Below are 23,557 nucleotides of genomic sequence, written 5' to 3'. Positions count from 1 at the left end.
TAATGGCTGTATAACTCAGTAACGTAGCCTTTCCCTTTGCGCACTATTCAGAATAGGGCTCTGTGTGATATGTCTAGCTTCTCTTTGGTTTTGCAGATTGTTTGTGTGGAGTTGATGACAGCCTCAAACGGAGGTAGCATTGGTGCAGCAAGATTTGCGAATATTATTGTCCCTCCCAGTGACAACCCTTATGGGACTGTATCCTTCAGGCAGACTGCGTACCGAGTCCACGAACCTTTGGAGGGGGTCTTCATTGCCAACATCACTATCATGAGAAGGTGTGGAACTGCATTTTGGAGACATGCTATTTGTTACTGCTTTGATGCCAGCTCATCTTACAAAGACCCACACCTCTCATTCAGAACAGCATGGAGCACCTGCTATCACAAAGCAACCTTCCCTGGTCAATAACAGTAATACTGTAGAGTGAGACATTCACAATGCTGATGATGGTCTCGGGAGAGCAAGCCCAGTAGTTAAACATGGTGTTTGCCCCTCTTAGAGTCACCATCTCACATCAGTGGTTGGTTTATGTATTGTTTTACTTAAGATGTGATTACCAGGAGATTCCAATGAGTATTTACAAGGACTTTTCTAGGTTTTTGCATCTAGGTTAGCTACTAAGTGTGTGCCGTTTGCCTGTCCTGGTTATAAAACTGAGGTTACCTACCCTATCCATTGGTAATAATCTCATTGGTGAGCCAGTAGTGCCAGTGTAGTTACAAGGGGAGTTCAGTGAGCTGTTAGATGACAGGTTCTTAGGTAACTTGAACTTGACACTCACTGACTTGCTCCTGCTGAAGTTCACACATGACAGGTTGTTTACTGTGTTTGAGGAGGGGCCCTGGTGGAGAGACACTGGACCTTATTCATGAAAAAATAAGGACGATTTTAAGGAATGTTTTGTTTTAATTAATTAAATCAGCATTTCCGAATGATTAAATTAGGTTTCAGTTCATAAAACCATTTCAATTGTTTCAAGTGTTACTCTTCTCAGAACTACTACAAATCATGCATGGGTATTTTGTTTAGGTTTATTATTTATGATTTGTTTTTTAATCCCAGAAAGTTACAAAGAAGCATTGCCATTTTGAAAACTGCTGCAGCGCCTAGTTTTTAAAAACACCAGTTATGCCAGTTATGACACTATATAGCCTGAAAAACCCTAAATAAAGCCTTGTAAAAACAAAACAAACTTTGTTTATTAGGACTGTGTTTCATTCTAGCTCATTGTCAGTCTGGTTTGTAGAGCTCAGTGCTGTAAGTAAATGTGTTTTATTTTTATTGCCTATAATTGAATTCCAGCGGGGGCCGATTTGGACTTCTACAGATCCTATACAGCACAGCTGAGATTGACGTGGTGGACAAAGCTTTGAAGGTGGGGCAGGGTGTTTTGACCTACTATGATCTACCAGTGCTGGCAGTTCCTGTAGGCCTCTTTCGAACGCAGGTTAACGTCACCTCCCAAAAAGAACCTTTACTTGCCTGTGCAACCTTTTGCCTTAGAGAGTGAGCTTGCCAGGTCTTCTCATTCTCCAACACCTCTGGAGTGGCCAGGTGTGACTGAATGGCCTCCCTCATCAACAGGGTGACCAACAGCTCTGAAACCCTGACCTACAGGAAAAACAGCACCACAATCTCCAAACTGTTCAACATGCAAGCCATTGCGGGCAGCGACTATGAGTCAGTGACGGGTATCTTGGCAATTATGCTGGAAGGTGATGAAACAGCCAACCTCACAGTCCCCATCCTCAGTGACAGCTTACCCGAAGTGGGCGAGACGTTCACTGTTCACCTCCTGAGAGTCAGTGTGGTCAATATAACGGCCACCGCCCAAAACAAGCCTTCAATAGGCCTGACTGACACGGCCTGCGTCACCATATCGATGAATGGGGTTGCCTTTGGGGTGTTTCTGATCTACAGCACCAGCCTCAACGCCATGAAGGGAGGGCTGTACCTGGAAGTGCAGGAGGAGCCCCAGAACACAGTGCTGCTGGTGATAGAGAGGAGAGTGGGCAGCCTGGGGCAGGTAACTGTGGAGTGGAGTGTGGTAGGGGGCACAGCCACCCTCAACACCTACTTCATCCTCACCAGAGAAGTACTCACTTTTGCAGATGGTAAGTGTTTAAATTGACCAAACAAAATACTTTTCCAGTGTTAGTAACAACCCCCCCACCACCAATATTAAATTATTACAGCTAATGAAGGACATTACTGCTGGTAAGAGCGAGGGACGGTGGCCACCTCTACTTAAGTGAAATCTTTGAACTGACTCTCGGTCAGTAAGGGTATATGAGTCTTGTCGTTTCTTTGAACTGACTCTCAGTCAGTAAGGGTATATGAGTCTTGTCGTTTTCTCATCGCTCCCTGTAGGTGACCTCCGGAAGACCATTCAGCTGTCCATCGTGGATGACAGCAAGCCCGAAGGCAATGAAATGATCGTGGTGAGCCTGACACAGACGGAAGGAGGCAGCCGTATCCTGCCCAGCTCTGACACCGTCACCATCCTCATTCTAGCCAATGACAAGGCGGCCGGAGTCATTGGCTTCTAGACCTCCTCTAGATCGGTGATCACTCGAGAAGGTGGGTCTCTCTGCCTGGTGACGCCGCTCTTGATACTCCTCACCAACTCCCACTATAACACACGAGCCTTAAGCCTGCCAGCACACACTCTACCTAGCCTTAAGCCTGCCAGCACACACTCCCTAGCCTTGAGCCTGCCAGCACACACTCTCCCTAGCCTTGAGCCTGCCAGCACACTCTCCCTAGCCTTGAGCCTGCCAGCACACACTCTCCCTAGCCTTGAGCCTGCCAGCACACACTCTCCCTAGCCTTGAGCCTGCCAGCACACACTCTCCCTAGCCTTGAGCCTGCCAGCACACACTCTCCCTAGCCTTGAGCCTGCCAGCACACACTCTCCCTAGCCTTGTGCCTGCCAGCACACACTCCCTAGCCTTGAGCCTGCCAGCACACACTCTCCCTAGCCTTGAGCCTGCCAGCACACACTCTCCCTAGCCTTGAGCCTGCCAGCACACTCTCCCTAGCCTTGAGCCTGCCAGCACACACTCTCCCTAGCCTTGAGCCTGCCAGCACACACTCCCTAGCCTTAAGCCTGCCAGCACACACTCTCCCTAGCCTTGAGCCTGCCAGCACACACTCTCCCTAGCCTTGAGCCTGCCAGCACACACTCCCCTAGCCTTGAGCCTGCCAGCACACACTCTCCCTAGCCTTGAGCCTGCCAGCACACACTCTCCCTAGCCTTGAGCCTGCCAGCACACACTCTCCCTAGCCTTGAGCCTGCCAGCACACACTCCCCTAGCCTTGAGCCTGCCAGCACACACTCTCCCTAGCCTTGAGCCTGCCAGCACACACTCCCTAGCCTTGAGCCTGCCAGCACACACTCTCCCTAGCCTTGAGCCTGCCAGCACACACTCTCCCTAGCCTTGAGCCTGCCAGCACACACTCTCCCTAGCCTTGTGCCTGCCAGCACACACTCCCTAGCCTTGAGCCTGCCAGCACACACTCTCCCTAGCCTTGAGCCTGCCAGCACACTCTCCCTAGCCTTGAGCCTGCCAGCACACACTCTCCCTAGCCTTGAGCCTGCCAGCACACACTCTCCCTAGCCTTGAGCCTGCCAGCACACACTCTCCCTAGCCTTGAGCCTGCCAGCACACACTCTCCCTAGCCTTGAGCCTGCCAGCACACACTCTCCCTAGCCTTGTGCCTGCCAGCACACACTCTCCCTAGCCTTGTGCCTGCCAGCACACACTCTCCCTAGCCTTGAGCCTGCCAGCACACACTCTCCCTAGCCTTGAGCCTGCCAGCACACACTCTCCTAGCCTTGAGCCTGCCAGCACACACTCTCCCTAGCCTTGAGCCTGCCAGCACACACTCTCCCTAGCCTTGTGCCTGCCAGCACACACTCCCTAGCCTTGAGCCTGCCAGCACACACTCTCCCTAGCCTTGAGCCTGCCAGCACACACTCTCCCTAGCCTTGAGCCTGCCAGCACACACTCTCCCTAGCCTTGAGCCTGCCAGCACACACTCTCCCTAGCCTTGAGCCTGCCAGCACACACTCTCCCTAGCCTTGAGCCTGCCAGCACACACTCTCCCTAGCCTTGAGCCTGCCAGCACACACTCTCCCTAGCCTTGAGCCTGCCAGCACACACTCTCCCTAGCCTTGAGCCTGCCAGCACACACTCTCCCTAGCCTTGAGCCTGCCAGCACACACTCCCTAGTCTTGTGCCTGCCAGGCTGACAAACTATCCAATTGCTGCCGGCTTCCAAACAGGGCGGCAGAACTGAAAGGCAGTACATTTAATTTATTCTTTTTACTGCTCGTGTTGGTTACTATCAAGAAATGCTGTTTGTTATAAAACACCCAATATCTTTCCATAAAATATAGATAAAATAAATGTATATCTTTCTGGGCTAAAATATATTTAGTATTAGTACTGTGGGGGAAAAAAAATCTTGACATGTTTAATCGATTCATTGTTGTAATCTACTGTGGCATATTTACATATGAGTTATTAAAAACACAACACAAACAAACACACACACACACACACACACACACACACACACGCACACACACACATACACACACTTCCAACAATTACTTTCTTGTCACAGTTAAAGTGCAAGTGGGTCTGGGCAAGCTGAAAGTTTAACTTCAGTGCGAGCTCACAGAATCAAGCTTCCACCTTGTTGCCGATCTTGGCTAGGGGCCCACAGAGAGAGATGCCATGCTTATTTAGTGCTCCTCTGGGTTGGGTAGCCAAACTGACTGGATATAAAATATATCACTGGCGAATTTTATTTTTTTACTATAGGATAGGTTGGGGGAGGGGGATCCTAGGATAAATGTAATAAAGATTGTCCAGTAATGTATTCAACGTTGAGTGAAGATATTCTTAAAGAACACAGCCCTGTAATTCCCCCAGATATTTGGACTCAGTAATATAAGTATTACCCTGGGTGACCATATTCCATACACTGTATATGTATGTATCTTGTTTAAATGATTGAACGGCTGTTACAAATATGGTGCTGTCTGGTATTTGCCATGGTTTACGCTGATTCTGTGCTGGTGTGTGCTGCTCTCCTTAAATTAATGGTTCCCATTAGCCTGTCAAGATCAGCAGTTCCTTCATTAACATATGCAGTTTTTGACTGTCTAATAACACTATGTAACACCATTTGTGTTCCTGGGTAGTAAGTGTTATTTCCTAATTGCTTATGCCTCAGAAGTATAGAAAATGGCTATTATTCCCCACAAACTTTGCTTTTGTGACCAGGACAGTGATATTTCAAAATATCACTATTTCCAGTGGGAAAACAGGCAAATGTGTGTCTTTTCGTTCACATAACGTCAGAAAAAAACAACATATGAATCCAAATTAACATGTATTTATACTAGAGTAATACAAAAATGACAGTATACAGTATAATCGTAAATCTCGAAAAACTACTCACTTCTAAATCTTTTCTAGTCATTTTTGTATTACTTTAGTGTAAATACATGTTAATTTGGATTCATATGTTTTTTTCTGACTTTATGTGAACGAAAAGACACACATCTGCAAGTCTCTGTTAGAAACTGATGTTCTGCGTGCTGTGTGGGTGATTATGTAGTTTTAGAGCTATACAAAACAGATATATCCCTGTTTTGCTGTAATAGCACTGGGGATGGACACAATATAATATTATGTTTTGTTTTAAACTCTGTTTCAGTTGCAGATATTTAGTTTTAGTTCTATAAAATGTCTCTTCTATGCACATCCATTTATTATATACAGTAAATCTCAAATGTGCAGTTCTGAAAGAAACATATGTTATAGCAAATGTGTATTTTGAATATAAAGCATGATATCTGGCCCTGCACTTGGCTGAAGAAATCTCTGTTTACAAGCCATGCTTTAGACTGTCTTGTACTTCCTGACCTATGTCACCTGGAGAGTGAAATTTTCCCACATCCCTTCACTGGTTTATTTCCTATTGACTAACATGATTTAACCCAGAAAACACTGCTGAGGTCCAATGATCCAGGAAGTGCAAACGGTTAACCCAAGAATGAGGCTTAGAAACAGAGCGCTTCCTTTAAACTAAAACAGTACGCGATACATGTTTTAAAATGAAAATACATGTGTGCTAAAACATGTGTTTCTGAAAACTGCACATTTGAGACCTGCACAGCTAATGTTTATGGAATTATTGTGTTAGCGACAATTACTTTAATGGGGGTTAGTTACTACTAATGATGACATCACATTATCATATAACAACCTATCAAAGTTGGGTCTTGTTTACCCAAACACAGGGAATTGGTATTGATCATTCTGAAGCTAACAATGTGAGGATGAACCGTTATCCAAATGTTCAACTTGGGGTTTTTGTTTTTTGATCTGAATTTACTGAGTACTTTTATCATGTCTTACCATGCCTCACTGTGGTGGTGTACTTGAGTTTTACCACAGTAAGTGCTTGTAAAGGGATGGGTTGTTTTGACACCCTGTCATTTAAACCACTTATTTAAAGAAAATCACTGCAATGAAGCCCAGTGTCTGTGGTTTGGCTGGTTGGCGTTGGGCTGATTGCTTGCCTTATTGATTTGATTGTCATGATTGCAAATAGCTTCATGACTGGCGTTATCGTGCAGTCCTAAATGTTTCTGAATCTGTTTTTGAAGGAGAGAGTGTACAGTTATTAATAGCAAGATCAGCTCCTGGCCTGGGCAATGTCACTGTGGATTGGAGTATCCACGGACCTTGCGTGGAGCAAAACTTTGCCAATTTCACAGGAGTCCTGTTCTTTCCAGAGGTAACTGCCCCCCTGCCCCCCTGGCCCCCTCCAAATATTAGGAACTTAATGACAATTTCTGGAATTATTTGTTAATTTGAGAATCGCTTAGAGATGACAAACAACATTCCTTATTGTTCCTTTATATTCCTTTATAGGGCTCCTTGAATGCTTCCATATCTGTGAAGTTGCTGGAAGATGGAATCCCTGAAGAGAAGGAGGAGTACAGGGTCATTCTGGCAAGCATCAGAACTGAAGGTATAATTTAGTAATATTTGAGTTACTAAAAAAGCAGGCCCTATACCAACACAAGATTGAAACCCAAAAGCAAAGGGAAGCCTTGAATGCAATGCCAGTTCTTGGCTGCTCTCTCAAGTTGGTATAACAGCAGACGATCCTGCTGTCCAGAGAGCACCCAAAACTGACACTTTATTGGTCACAGGGATTCCCCTGAGACCTGCTGAAAACAACTTCAGAAATGTTGTGTCTCAACATAGTAGTGCTTCTCAAACCCTTTGCATTGCAGGCTGGTGTTCATAGAATAACCAGACTGTTTAAAGTACCAGAGACTGTACACTGATTCACATTATAAACACAGATTTAGTTTCTTATGGAAACAAACACCAGTGGCCAATTGCATAACACACCTTAAGCAACACAACACAGTTAGGTCAACACATTAGATAAAGGGGCATGTATTCTTAAGTGTTATTCTTAATCTCATTGGATTTTGGAGAACTATGCCAATACACTACTCCCCCTTTATACTGCGGAACAGGTTATAAAGCATTACGGTTGTGGCTCCCATTTGTCCCATAGTGTCATTCCACTGGCACTTTCTTTCTCATTTTTAGGCAGAACACGAAATGCATGTTCTTGTTACTGTGGACCTTGACTATAGCCTGGTAAAGATGGAGCACTGTACCTGTATGTTGATTTTAACTGCGGTGTCTAGATTATTTAGTTAAGAAATAGAATCATAGTTAGTTATGCAGAATGTACCTGCTCTGTTAGTCTGTCTGCATAGTCAATCAGTAAATACTGTAAATATATGAAAACATTGCTGCTTGTGTGTCTTGTTGCTAGGGGTTCATCCCACGGGGGCAGCTGCTCTTGACAGGCAGGGTTTTGAAGCAGTCCTGACAGTGGAAGCCAGCGACGAACCTTACGCTGTTTTGAGCTTTGCTCCCTCGTCCAAGATGGTCTCCACAAGGGAGGGAAACGAAAGCATCCAGCTCTTCATCCACAGGGAGTTTGGATCTCTCGGTTGGTTTGCCTCGTTTCATTGCTGATTTTGAAGATGTTTACTGTACTTTGATTAAGCCCCCAAGCAGAGTTTGCGGGCTGTGGTTTTGTAGGAAAGATAATTTCCTTCCACCAAATAAGTATGATTAGATTTTGTGACAGTGATGTTATTTTTACTGACATAGCAAACATATTTTTGATGTCAAACACACAAAATTTAACTGAATTAGCAGACCTGTACTGACTATTGCATTTCAATACCAATATCTTTTCAGGGAATGTTTCACTTTTTCCCCTGACTTGAACCTCTTTGGCCAGTTTCTGATTTAAACAGTCATCCTCCTTCTACTATAGCACCTTAAGCAGCATGGGGTGTATCAAATAAGCTCTGTTTAGCTCAAGAAACACCTAGAGCTGACCTTAACAACCAACTCACTCATTTTGTCTTAGTTATTATAAATTATCTGATTTATAAACTGATAAAAAGGGGTTAAAAAAAAAAACAAAAAAAACTAAAAACCTGATCACATTTCCTAAACCTTACTAGAGAATCTGTAAAAGTGTCTTTTAAACCAGTTCCAACAACAAGATTGACTTGGATTTGATAATCCGGAAGTAGGGATCTGATGTTTGCAGAACAAGTAGGTTATAAAATAGCACTAGCCATGATTGTTTTTAATATAATGTTAATATGCAAGTTTAACAGTTTAACTGAAGGTTAACAGTTAATAAACTTAAACACTAAACCAAAAAAAGAGTGACCCTTAAAATAAAGCATGACCTATTTTCAGCATGGGATTGTGAATATAAAACCTACGCCCCTTTAATGTGACAAGCATCAGAATGACATGCAGACAGGGTTCTCAGTGTTTGTTGTTGAAATATGTTTTTATATGACATAATTCTTATAGGATCCATAAACATCAGCTATGAGACGGTACTTGGGTCTCTTCAGACCCAGAACCAGACCGTGGGCTCCCTTGCTGAGCCCGGCCAGGACTTCATCCCTGCGGCTGGCTTTCTGGTTCTGCAGGAGGGACAAATCTCGGCTGCAATCAACATTACCATTCTAGAGGTAACTCAAACGGCTCTTTATTGTAGTAACTCAGTAATGCCCATTGATGTATCACGTACAATTCATTGCCACCCTCTGTAGCATATTCAGTGTACAATTTCTTCATAATTTGAGTTCTAATGCGATAACCCTTCAACTGCTTGCAGATGCAGAAGGATATAAATAACACTTTGCAAGGTCTTTAAAATCATAGGGGGCAAAATGGAAGTTAAATGATAACCCTGCATAAGAGAGAGCCCAGTAATAACCTTTTATAAAAGTGTAAAAACAGTTTTTAGAGTCTTCATTCAAAAACATAATTCTTTTCATGAATCTTCTGCAAATACTTATCACAGACTCCTATAGCCTCTTATAGTGTAGACCCTTCTGCTTGCATTTGGGTATAATCTGTTAAACTGTCAATTTTACAAAAATGTTTGTATGTGTGTGTGCTGGTTAATACTTCAGTCCACCAGCGTCCACTTAGAAGTCAGCTTCACAAAGCAATACAAGAAATAATTGGTCAACATTGTACATTGCCTATTTAGCTAAATATTACATGGTTTGAACAATATACAAATATATACAAATTATAAAACCTTGAGTATTAAACAGGAGTACAGTATGATATTTAGTAGTCAAAAATGTTGCTAAATTATTGCAACTATAGAACTTTGAATGTAAGAGGTAATGCATTGCAAGTTGAGTAAGTTTGAAAATGAGATGACCAACAACTGGAATGTGGGTGCATTTTAATAGTACTCACAATGTATATGTATAAGACTTTGAACTTTTGTTCTTCTTTGCAGGATGATCTTCCTGAGTTGCAGGAGTTCTTCCTTGTAAATATCACCTCTGCTGTACTCATCACACGCAACCCCGCCTCTCCCTTTCACAAGCTTGGTAAGCACAGCTCATTGAGTTACAGCCTGGCACCAAATTACTTCTGTGCACAACTTGTTAGGTTTCTCTTTATTTATTGCAACAGAATGGCTCACAATTTATAATTGTAGTTGATTATAGATCAATCAATCCGCTAAGTCAGACCAGCCTCTGCAATACATGATTACCAGTGTGTGTCATTTCCATGTTGCTCTGAGACTTAACTGACCGCATTAAAGTGATTGTAGCTTACATAAAAAACCCATACATCTTGCACTGCCATTCACTAGAAAGGACTCAAAAATGCAGTTTTGAAATAAGCACATGCTATTGCAGATGTGTATTTTCATTTTAAGATGATATCTGATAAGTAGAAAAGTACTCACATTTGCAAGCCTTATATTCAGGAAATGTACAGTCTTTTCACCTCAGCAGTGTCTTTTAGCATGCTGCTGGCTACAAAGCATGTCAGTCCACAGCGGAAGCAGCTGGTTGGTTAAAGACAGCTTTAAAAAATTACCAATAAGAAACACTACTTATGCACCTATGTTTTGCAAACTGAGTGCTTTATCCTAGCGTAGTACCAGATATCATGTTCTAAAACAAAAAAACAAACTGCGAATGTGCAAATGCTGAGACCTGTATAGTCAATGGAGCACAACAAGTTAGTCTTTAATACTTATTTTATATTGTTTTGTTACATACAACCACTTTAATGGAACGTGTGTAAACTGTAAATGTAGAAACGTTTCACTGACAACTCTTCTCTTTTCTTGCCTTGGTGATCTTTCTCTTCGCCTCCTGTTCTGTCACTGTCTCTTGATCTGCCTGTGGAACCGATAGACCTGGTTCATTACAGACTTAAAGGTAAAGCCATGGGCACATTGCGGCTTTTTGCAAGATCCTTATCAGTCTAACATTAAAATCCAACTCATCAAGTGGTTGTGGAGGGATTGGAGTGGATCACCATTTAGGTTTAGATCCCATAGACAAAGCTTGCTGCTTTTTTAATAGAGGTATTCACGTTGGATAGACCTACTGAGAAGCAGCTTCTAGTTTCCATTGCTGTCCTTTTGTCATTTACAAGGATACTGAAAGTCACCAGGTCTGCGGACTGCCATCTGTTTCCTCTTTTCTCTCTTGTTCCAGTCCTCAATTAGTTTGCTGTCCTTTAGTCTGTTAAATTAACTAACAGGTGTCCAAAGTTGATCCTTCCTCTCCTATCTTTGTTCCAACCATGTTCTTAATTGTTTAATTGAACCAATTAGACCCTGAAGTAGTAATTTTTATAGTTTGACCTGTTAAACCTGGAGTGGAGTGCCCTGCTCTAGAAGATGATGGTCCCACCAGAGCTGTGTTAAGGTACCTAGGGCAGCCAGAGGAAGTTCACACTACCATAGCCTGGGACTTGACTGCTCTGTGCACATCATTAAATGTATTTCTCAATGTATTATAAAAAAATGTATAAATAAAAAATGTATTGTGCATTCATAGATATTCAAGGTCTGGTGGCACAGATCACTATTAATGCCAGTGATGGGAGTCTGAGGAATCATTGCATGGCAAAGCATAAAGTGTCTACCAACTTCATGAGAGTTTTGTAAGCAGCAGATCGGCCTGAAGAATGCACATGTGTTCTTCAATACTATGTCTGTAATATCACTGTATAAGCATTACAAACCATGTACAAGAAGATACCCAATCACTCTTATGGATACAGCATGTTCAAATTACAGAACATCTCACCCTGTGTTCAGATGTCATCCTGTGCAAAGAACTAATGCACAGTTCTAAAGAGAATAAAGAACCACTTTGTATTGTACATATTATTCTAGGCAGTATACACCAGAGATGACTGGCTTGTTAAATAAGGAAAGTCTTTTTTGCTTAGCCAGGCCACATTCCTCTTTTGGGGTTGCTATTCATGTTGTATCTCAGTAGAGATGATTATTGTTTATTCTGGTTTCGGTCCATTGAGATATACATGGTTTTACAAATATGACAATATGTGTCACAACACAGCTCTTTTGTGGTTTTAGTATAATATGTTTTTAATATTTTATTTAAAACAAGAACACTGTGCCTTGTGTAATTTAGTATGTATTAGTTAAAGGGTTCTGAAAACAATAAAACTGTTTTTTTTTTCTGTAGATATGAAGTGAATGACTCCATTGGCAGCTTGATGCTGGTGGCCTACAGGAATGGAGGGACCTATGGCAATGTGTCTCTGTTCTTCTACACTCAAAACCTTGAAGCTCAGCTGGGGCTCAATTACAGTGCAACTTCAACAGTAAGCAGTTTGTCTGTCATTGAATAGCACTCGCAGACGTTAAGCAATCCATCTTGTTCCATAAGCTGGGCAATGTTTTTTTGGACAATGTCCACTTGTTCAGTAGCAGCACACCTTAGGCTGACAACAGAGCAGCTTATCACAGGCTAGAGCATAGAGGAGGTACAGCAGCTCTTTTAGAGCAGTCAGAGCAAATAGGATGGGCGGGGGTGTAGGGAGAGATGAGGGTCTGGATGTAGCTGGGGGCAGTCTGGTCTGGGCAAGAGTCTTGAACTGGATGTGAGCGGTGATTGGGAGCCAATGGAGTGATTGCAATAACCTGTCATGCACTGTATCTTACAGATTCTTCACTTTGCCGATGGGGAGAGGCATCAGTTCATCGAGGTCTTGATCTCTGACATACCAGAAGGGGATGAGAAATTCCAGCTCATTCTGGCCAATCCTTCTTTCGGGCTGGAACTTGGAAACAACACTACAGGTTTGTTACTTCGACACTTGTACTTTTAGACTAAAGTAATAGATGTGTACAAAATGTTTCTGCTTAGGCAGGTCATTCCACAGTAAAGGTTAGTGGCAAAACTTGAATCCTGGGGAGCAGTGTTCGGTTTGACAAGCTTTGTGCACAATTCTGCCTAGCTCAGAGTAAATAAGTGGCAAATGTGGGATAGGCTGGTAGCGGAAGAGATTGAAAAAAAGGGTATCTAAATGGGAAGCCATTTAATTTCCAGGGTCTGGCTTACTGTTTTTTTCCCTAGTACGTTTTTCCCCTAGTATGTCATACAACCTCTTTTTAAACTAGTTACCAACGTAACCATACAATCTTAAGCTGCAGTATATCTCGTAATGACCCTGATGTATATAGTTCATGTTGTAACTCCTTTCCCACACTGCCATGGTGAGTATGTTTCAATTCTGCCCTGGTAGCACTACCCTCTCAATGGGTGAGGTAGAATTTCAGTCTGTCTTTCAAACTGCCTTGTTAATCAGAACGCTTGGTGGATCCAGGTCTGTATTGTTCAGATAGTCTCTGTTCCTTGACCCTGCTCCTTGCCCTGCTATTCCAGCTACAGTGACCATCCTTACTAATGACGATGGACACGGAGTGATCTCCTTCTACAACAGCGAGCACTTCTTCCTGAAGGAGCCCACCTCCCTCGGCCTGTCGGAGAGCATGGCGATGCTGTTTCTCATGCGGGACCCTCCTCAGGGCACCTTCGGGGCGGTCACTGTGCAGTATCTGATCACCAGCCTCAACGGCTCGGACGCATCGCAGGAATTCCAGCCTTCACAAGGATTTGTTTTCCTGGAGGACGGAGTCAGGTTCAAGGTACAGGATCTTTTGGGAAGATCTGTGGGAAACAGCAAACTTTAACGTGGTACCGGCTGTAGTGCAACTATTGCAGAGGATATGAGCACTGAGGCGCCAGGGGGTCAAGACTGTGGCCAAGGTCATGCAAGCATGCCTGTGTTGGCATTCAATATTCGGATCTCCTGGCAGTGTTAGTTTTTTGCTGGTAAGGCTGAAAAATAGACCACCAAAAATAATAAACTTTAAAATTTATTTGCCTGCTTTTCAGACAACATCAGCAAAAGTATCTTAAGGCTAAATGAGGTAAATTGGCTTAAAAGCACTAAGGGGCACACTTCTCTGTGTTAGTCAGACTAATCTCTAACAACATACTGTACAATTGTCCATAAACCGCTTTTAAAGTTATGTCATCAATTCCTTTTAGTCAGCAGCTCTTTAATAAACTAGCTTGTTTTTCTTAAATATTGTAACTTTAAGTGCTGCTTACCAATCGGGGGTTCTTGTGTACCCGCTCTTGTCTAAGTGCACTCCCCCTCTCCTCAGACCCTGCATATCTCAGCTGTGCTGGATGAGGAGCCAGAGATAAACGAGACCTTCGTGGTCACCCTGTCAGAGCTGACCGGGGGAGCCAGGTTGGGCTCCGTCCGGCAGACCCTGATCACGGTGCTACAGAACCAGGCTCCGCTCGGCCTCTTCAGGATCTTTCCAGTCAACAGCAGATTTGGCATGGCGACAATAAATAATATTCTTTTGGTTTAGTTCAGTTTACTCACCTTCTTCCCACAGGGCCAGCATGGGTATATGTCAATAGTGCATGCACTAATACAAAGAGAGGCCTAAGTAAACTATACTCAATAAAATAACAATACAGCAATAAAATAATTCCAAACAAGTACTAGACATCCAGAAAAATGTAAAATTAATTGAAGGTAATTAATACAAATGTTAAATATAAGCTAGATGTTAATAACAACAAAATCATTATAAATTCAAGTAAATTAAAAGCAATTTGGATCCATGCAATTCACAGTAATTATATATTTTTTTATTTTGACATGTACAGTACAATACTGTAAAAAGGATTTGGCCTGCAGTACTACTGTGTGCTTCCTGTACCGCTCTCCAAAATATGACTTCCCCTTTGATTCCCCCCCACCCTCTTGAATGGGCTCCTCATGCAGGCACATGCCAGAGTGTTCTGTAGCAGTCTAATTGTAGCTAATGGTTTGTGCAGTTAATTAAGGCCTATGAATTACAGTAATCAGTCAGACACGTCTGCATGCCTCATTCTGCTCCATCAGGCAGGGAAGGGTGAAAAAAAAAAGTGCTTTCCAGTCTCAAGGACCAGAGCAGCAATTGAACATAATTAAGATCATTCTCTGAAAACATAAGCAGTAAAACAATATTTACCTGTGAAACACGTGCGTGTATGTGCACGGCTGGCTCTCGAGTGACGGCCTAGTTTGCTGCACAGAAACTCCCCAGGGGGAGATTATCACAGCACTGCTTTCTCATAAACAAGAAGCGCAAAATGCATAAACAGAAGTCTTTTACAGCACAGACAGAATTGTAATCTGTTTTAAGGTTGGGCGACTATAAGCATTGTTATTGGCTAGAAATTGACCCTTTTCCATAACAGGACTGGTCAGAACAGCGTGCTCATTCAAGTGCATGTACTATCTGTGTGAGTTGAAGCTGTCACCATTGCAGAAATCAGTATATACAGTGTAGTTCACTGTAGAAAAAGCTCAGAATTACAGATAGGAAAAAAAGTCTGTTTGAAATATGACTACATTTATTATTGCAATAATGCAGTTCTTTCATTAAAACATCTTCCCAGGTTTTCAGATGGAACGGGAACATGTTTATATTCCACCAAGACCTCAGCATCCCAGGAGCCTCTGGGCTGGCTGTATTCCTCCAGGGAAACAGCTGGTACCTGGCTGTGTCTGTGCTGTGCCCCAGTCAGAGCTGTGTGCTATACCAGTGGGCTGGGGAGCAGTTCAGGAACCCTAAGGCCCTGCCTCTCAACACGCCAGCTAAACAGGTCCAGGCATTACCACCAGGGAGCTGAGGTCTACCTGCTGCTTGTTACTGAAGGTAAACGTGTTGGTGGCTTTTATTTCACATTGATTTGCTAAGCTTTACAACTGCTGTACCCAGTTACAATGCATATATTTATACACACATATATACACACATACATATATACAGTACATGCATACATTCATTGGCTGACATACAATAGTATTAATGCATAACTTGCAGGCTGAACTTCACAGTCTTAATACTGTTTTCACTACAGAATACAATTCTACATGCAAGGTGTTTGTCTGGAGAGCAGGGCAGTCTTTCTTCCAGCATTTCCAGTCCATCTCCCATGGTAGACTGAACACAGCCCAGGCCTTCACGCCTCTCCCTGGCATCAGTAAGTAAAACTCAGCACTACAATACTCCTCAGCAGACAGTTTTTATTTTCTGGGGCTAGACGTACACGACTGCAGGTTTCAGCTGTCTGTGTGTCTGCACTGTAGACGTAGCTCACTGTAGGAGCACCACTAACTAAACTACACAGTGCTCTGCCAGTGTACCTGGAACCTAGAATTAATAAGCTCCCTATCCCAGTTTAAAATTAGAGAATGCTGATTTATTTCCTTTTTGTTTTCCTTTTAACTATATTCTTGTGTTACTATGTTACCTCACTGCATGTCCCAACCCCATTCACTGTTGTATTATTGAGTCAAAGAACGCTTAACTTCAAAAGCTTCTTTGTTTCTTACTTAATTCCACGTTTTAGCTGCGTTAACTGTGCTCCTTTTTAGTCCATCTCCTGCTTGCTGGTAAAAACACTTCTGGTTTGTATTCGTGGAGGTCGGAGTTGAATCGCTTCTCCTTGGTCCTGGAGGTACCCCCAGCCTAGCAGTTGTTCCCTGTCAGAGCCCCGCACCTCATTGCTGCAGCTGGGGGCTCGGGCTCCAGAATCTATGAGCTGACATCTGTCTCAAACCAATCCGATTTCATACCGAGGTAACATTGGAGCGTTAATTTGATACAGCAACAAGGCAAAAGTTTGGTCTCTCCAGGTGAAGATAATGAATGTTGTTAGAAACATAACAAATGTTTTTGTGTATCAAGACACTTAAGATGTGTTTTTGTTCAGGTTATATTTTGGTCTGCTTGAAAATGATGTCGTTCTTTAAAGTGTGTTTCAAGGTCTCGCCATCTCAGCTCTTCAGTGTTCTCTAAAAATTGAGCTCTTGCAGGCTAAACAGGCATTTTTACAGGAAACAAAGTTTCGTATGATAGAATATGTAGCAAAAATCATGTAAGTTTAAAAAACCTTCATATAATTTAAAATCTAAAAAGAAGTAAACCTATGGCGGGTTTCACAGACCTCAATTATCACTAGTCTTGGACTGTCCAGTGTTACTTTAGGTATAGTCCAAGATCATTGCTAATCAGAGTCTGTGAAACCGGACGATAGAGTATATAAACTGTTATTTAGCCACATTCTGTTTTTATAAGAAACCAGTTCTTTAATATTAGTCATATATTTTTTGTATTGGATATTACATGTTGTGATTTCTGTAGCACTAGGTTCTCAATTCTCTAGGTGTCTCTGTTCTTTTGAATGCTATTCATGTCATGTTTCCGCTGTTAGTTCAGGTGAACTGAGGTTCAAACCAGGAGACGGAGAGCTGGAGATAGTGGTCAATGTGATTGATGACAACATCCCGGAAGAGGAGGAGTCATTCAGAGTCCAACTGAAGAACCCCAATGGGGGAGCGGAGATTAGCTTCAATGGTTATGTGACTCTGGTCATTCCATCCAACGATGATGCCCATGGAATAGTGGCCTTTGCACAGGTAAGGAGAGGATGGGGCATGTTTAGAGTGTGTCTTGTTTTATTTGTTCTCTTACCTTTCTGTTTAACTGAACACATCTGTTCCAGAGTTCTCTGAGTATACAAGCTGAAGAGCTGGAGCAAGATAACCTGCTCACCCTGAGTATTGAACGCTTGCGAGGAACCTTTGGACGAATCACTGTACACTGGGAAGCCAACGGGAGTCTGAGTGATGTATTCCCCACCTTCGGAGTGGTAAGGGTTTGTGGTGAAGCATTTCTCCTGGGTTATGTTTGTCCAATACTGTGGTTATCATTTTCTTTAAATATGACTGGCTTTAAGCTTCTACTGAGAATCCTGAACTGAACAGACTTCCTCATTCTATTCAAATCATGTGACAGTCTGATGCTTCAGCCCTGCCTCCTCTAGGTCTTATTGTGAAAACATCTTCATGGTTTTGTTAGGGAGTCTCACTTTGTTTTGTTCTCAGGTCTCCTTTGCTGAGAGTCAAGCCATCGCTGCGCTCTCACTAACAGTGTTAGCAGACAGCATTCCCGAGCTTGCGGAGACCGTTATTGTCACCCTGACTGAAGTCACCACCGTTGGAATTCAGGATCCCACCCGGGGGGCTGTCATTGACCCCCTCAGGAACAGGGCTAAGATCACCATCCTGCCCAATGACTCTCCCTATGGGGTGACTGGCTAGCACTCGGACTGCCTCTATGTAACCACCCAGGAGCCCGACGGTACTTTGAAAGGGCACTGCTTGCCTTTTTGCACACAGATATGATTACTGAATAGATGCTTGAAGAACATTTCAGTTTGAGTCGTGTGACTTTCTGGTTTCCAGATTCTAACCAGAAAGTTGCATGACTACACTCTGGCTACAAAGTGATATATAAAGTGATATACATAAGTTAAGATAACTTCATATTTCATACAAATACCAAGTATAAAAAAAGAACTACATATACAAGAGCTGTGCACTATTTTTTTATTTTTTTATTTTACAAATATACATTTCTGGTGACTTTTTCTCAACAGCACAGGCATTCATAAATTCACATTTTAGCATATTTAACTACATCTAACAACTACTGTATAGCATAACTATAATGGGTTAAGTAACTAGCCCTTAATTTTGTCACACTTGACTATGCGTTCTCATTTCACTAACCTTTACTGCTTTAGTAGACTGTTATCCTAAGACTTTGTTAATCCCACTAGACGGAGTCTAAGAAGACCATAGTTCTGCAGGCCTATCGGGATGCTGTTCTGGAGGGCGATGAAAGGTTCATCATCCAGCTCCTCTCAGCCACAAATGATGCAGCAATCAACCCTATCGACGGTTAGTGATAAAATAATCCATTCAATTATCAATAGTTTTAATAAACTGCTGAAATGCCTTTCTAATGTGAGGGGAAACCTGTCTTTCAGGCACAGCCACAATTGTGATTTTGGGTGACCAGGGAGCACTGGGCAGAGTGGGCGTTGCCACATCATCCCAGAGTGTTCTGACTGAAGAACCGATGGGAAATTGTAATGGGACTGCCTTGATAAGGTACTGTCTTTTTCTCTTATAAAAGTGTAGCACAGAAAATGTTACAGGCAGTGATGTGTGATGCACTGCCATTACAAATTCTGACCCCTGATGGTGAGAGATGGTTAAAACCTGTAAGATCCTGGCTCTTTTGGATAGTGGTTAAGACTGTCTTTTACAGTGTGGGTGTTCGCTGGTTCATGCCAACCTCCCCCATTACACATGCTTCTACTACTGTATGTGATTTCCAATGATTGTCACTGTTTCAACATGATTTCATTATGCTTTACTGGACTTCGCAATGCTTTTATTATAAACTACAGTAAATGTTTGTAAGGGCTATTATAATTTGAAGTACAGATAATGTGTTTGTTTTTTAGTCCAGCCTAGTCAGTGGTCCAGGGATGTTTGGTGAAATCAGTTTACTGGAATATAACTCCTCTAATTGCCACCGAATTTGAGGAGACGTCTGGAATGCTGATAATGAGGGACCGGCAGTCAGCAGCCACAATTCAACTAAAGGTAGGAAACCACATGATGCAGAGAGAATGATACACAGAGAAAATTATCAGATGAAACCATATTGTCACCTATTGTTCATACTAGGTGGCCAGAGGTTTCCTTTTGCAGTGGATGAATGACTGAACTACATAATTGTCTGTGAATTGATCATGACACCTTGGTCGCCGACTGTGTTTCAGGCCCTGGATGACAACATCCCTGAGGAGAGGCAGCTCTACCAGCTAACCCTGACAGGAGTGAGCAAGGGGGCGGAGCTTGAGCAGTCCATGTGGTACGCCAATATCACCATGGCAGCCAGTGACTTCCCCTTCGGGCGCTTTTCATTCTCTCAGTAATTCCTGCAGGCCTCTGAGGAGGACAGATAGGTGGGGGACAGGCTCTGAGATCTGGGAGTCATTGAAAGAATAGTTCTACGGCATGAGAACCAATGCTGATGATGTGTTGATGCCATAGAGGATCCACAGGTTCAGACATCTGGTGTATGTGCTTGGCTGAGGAGCCAGTGGTGCAAAGCTGTCATTCGTGGGATTATGATTGAATGCCTCCAAGTTAGAATCCTGCTGCATATCATTTGGGTTCCTCCTGGTGCTTTTTTACAGGCCACAATGCAGTGATTCCTCCTGCTCATTTTATGTTAAATAAATGATAATTAAGAATCCATATCAAGGGATAATAAACATTTAAAAAAATGTAGATTCAGAGGGTGTAAAAAAAAAAATAATACAGTCATACCTGTTATCCTCTGGAACCCTGGGTGTGAGTCCTGCTGGAGAACACATGAAACTTCGACCCAAATCATTTTGTACCTTTTGCGGGGAACATTTTTTTCGCAAGTGACTTTATAACAATCAAAGAAATGGCCAATATGATCTTGTAAGCAGTGATCTGTTTCCCCTCCTAGGTAAAGGTTACATTTGTGCATGGAGGGGCACAGCACGATCTTGTAAGCAGTGATTTGTTTCCCCTCCTAGGTAAAGGTTACGGTTGTGCGTGGAGGGGGCAGCTTTGCCTGCGTACAGCTCTGGTACCAGACCCTCAGTAGCTCTGCGGTAGGAGGCTCTGACTTCGCCCCTGTGACCGGACAGCTGGTATTCGGGCCAGGGGAAGCCAGCAGACCGATCTCAGTTGAAATCCTCAATGATGAGCTTCCTGAGGGCCCCGAGGAGTTCTTCATTAATATCACCAGAGTGGAGCTTCTCAATGGGAGGTAGGCGAATCACTCAAGCTCTGTGGCAAACAAAGCTGTTTGACCACATTTATTCTATGATTGGTGATCAGTAGATGTGGTTAGTTCATCAACTTGTAAATCCCCCTGCATGTTTGTAACAGTTTTGTAACTTTGTTGCCAGTGGCTTGGATTTCACTGTGAGGGATAATGGGCTCCAGCTAATCCAGCCTCCAGCAGTGGGCACTATATCCTCCATCAGGATTGTCATTGAGAAGAATGACAACGCAGAGGGGGTCATCGAATTCGACCCCCAGTACCTCACGCTGCATGGTAAACTGTCTGCATGTTTTGAGGTCCAGCTTGAGCCACACAATGATGTTACAGACATTGTTTTACAGCAACACCTGTGTGTAACACGTCCAAACACACTTTTTTATCAGTTAGTCTATGTGCAAAACGTTCACATAGAATGTTTTTTTTTTTTTTATTCCAGTCTTATGACACTCTGCTTTTTGGTTTTGCTCATTTTCACTGAATTTTCACTGCAGCCCACAGAGTAACATCCACCGCTTCAAAACACTTATTCAGAAGCTTGAGGTGAAACTTACAAGAAACTCAGTCAGAAGCGTTTATCTACTTAACTGAGTTTCTTCTAAGTGTCACCTTAATTGAAGGAGTTGGAGTGAAAACTTGGCACTCTATGTTAGCTGACATAAGTTTAATGGATAATTTGATACTTATATAGATTGTTTGACAACCTTAGAAATGCATTATTATTTTTGTCAAGACTGGATTGTATGTTAAGCCTTGTTATGCAGCAAGATTTAGGATCACCTCTGTAAATCAGGTATAAGCAGATGTCCAATTGCTTCAAGCGCTGATCTCAGTTTGTAAGGGGCACTGTATGAAATAAAATCTGTTAACCCAGCAAGTGTTTTGATTGTCTGGCTTGTTCTAATGCGTTTCAGTGGAGGAGGATGCAGGGACTCTGGTGATCCCAGTGTTGAGAAGGCAGGGCACGTTCGGACTGGTGATGGCAATCTTCATCTCCAGCAGTGTTACTGCACTCCCCAGTGGGGTCGACTACAGCCTTCCGAACAGCTCAGTCACCTTTTACCATGGGCAGAACCAGAGCTTCATCAACATTTCCATTATTGATGACATGGAGAGGTAAGAGGGACTGAATCACTCGCCATTGCCTGCAGGGGGTGGCGCACTCACCTTAACACACACGTTTGACTAAATTGCTGTTCCAGGGGTGGTGCCATTGAAGATTAAAATATTTCTCCCATCTCACGGCAGGGAATATGAGGAGCACTTGGAGATCCAGCTCACAGCCGCCACAGGGAGAGCAGTTCTAGGAACCCACTTAGTGACCAGAGTGACCATTGCTAAAAGCGACTCACCTAACGGACTAATCCGATTCCTGAATGAAAGCCTGTTGGTCATTCCAAACCCCAACATCACTCCAATCATAATGCTAGCCCTGGACAGGACAGGAGGATTAGCAGGGGCTGCGGAGGTAAGGCGATGCTCACATTCACCTGTGAAAAGTCTTTCAGTATGCTCTGACAAAATAAATAATATTGTATTAAGTAAGTTGTTATTTCTTAGCTGTTAATTGCTAGGTTTAGCCTGGTCATTAGTCAACAGGTAGCCTTCCTCTAAAAGCTAACAGGGGTTTCGAATCTTGAAGCGCTCTTTAAAAAGCTAGATACATTTCAAACAGCCTAAAAGGTCAGGAGGCTAAGTGATGACTATAATGGTGAGATTAAAGTCAGGGTAGTGGAGATTTCATTTGCCAATTAACCTTTAACTTGATTACCTTCCTCAGATAAAATGGAACATTCTAGGTCCCAATTCAAAAGAGGTTTTGCCATCAGTAAACACAGACATTGGTGAACCTGTGAATGGATCATTCCATTTCAGAGATGGGGAGGGAGGAATCCGAACCTTCGACCTGAAGATCTTCCCTTATGGAGACGTGGAAGTGCAGGAGACTTTCATTATCAAGCTGAGCCTACTTTCGGGGGAAGTGGACATGGACCTGAGGGCAGGCAATGTCACCTTAGTAGTAAGAAATGCTACAATTGTATTTAAAGACAAAAGGCATTGTAAACATTTACACTTCTAGTTTCTGTATACCGATTAATCTTGGCACACCTAATTTGGTCTCCAGTAAGGTAGCTGTAGCCCACAGTCAGTGCTAAGCAGGGTCAGTGAAACCAGAAGGTCTAGCTTCTTACCTTCCTGAGAGTAAAAACAGATTAATGTAACCATCCACTTCTGTCTAAAAACTGTAGTGTAAAGAACACATACTGTACGTATTGGTTTGATTCCATACAGTAGGTTGACTTTAACTCCGTCTCGTCTTGTATCCTCTCGGCAGATTGTTATCTCTTTGTACACTCAGTGTCATTAATTGACATGAATTGTCACAGCCTAAATTAAAATAAATGCAGAGTGAGCACCAATAGCAGACTCGTGTTGTTATTGTGAGGCAGTGGTGAATGCTCTTGCTGTACATACCGCCTTTCTGATTCTCTGTCTGTTATTTTAGATCCAGAAGTTTGGTGATCCCAATGGAATAGTCCAGTTCACCCAGCAGTCCCTGAGACAGGTGACCTACATGGAGTCGAGTTCTGCAGAGGGGATGCTGAGTATCACATTCCTGGTCACAAGGGTGCAAGGAACAATGGGGAACATTACGGTAAATCTACAAATCAGATTTGCTGAGTGAGGCTAAAATATGTTTCCAAGTGAGTACACTAGAATGAATGTTATAATGTATACCATGATATGGTGGATATTGTGTACAGGAAATGAACACAAATTGCTGCACCTGTACTGAATGCTATTGTATTCATTTAGTGAACTTGCAGTTTCTCCAGCTCCACCCTGG

At 42.9% G+C, this 23,557-nt stretch overlaps 1 pseudogene; it reads left to right on the top strand.

The window, feature by feature from the left end:
- The window catches only part of LOC121327374, a 144,362-nt pseudogene that overhangs the window by 20,418 nt on the left and 100,387 nt on the right, over positions 1-23,557 (top strand).

This window comes from Polyodon spathula, chromosome 2, assembly GCF_017654505.1.
Source record: "Polyodon spathula isolate WHYD16114869_AA chromosome 2, ASM1765450v1, whole genome shotgun sequence".
NCBI classification, from domain to species: Eukaryota; Metazoa; Chordata; class Actinopteri; order Acipenseriformes; family Polyodontidae; genus Polyodon; species Polyodon spathula.
This window is presented reverse-complemented; position numbering and strand designations above follow the sequence as displayed.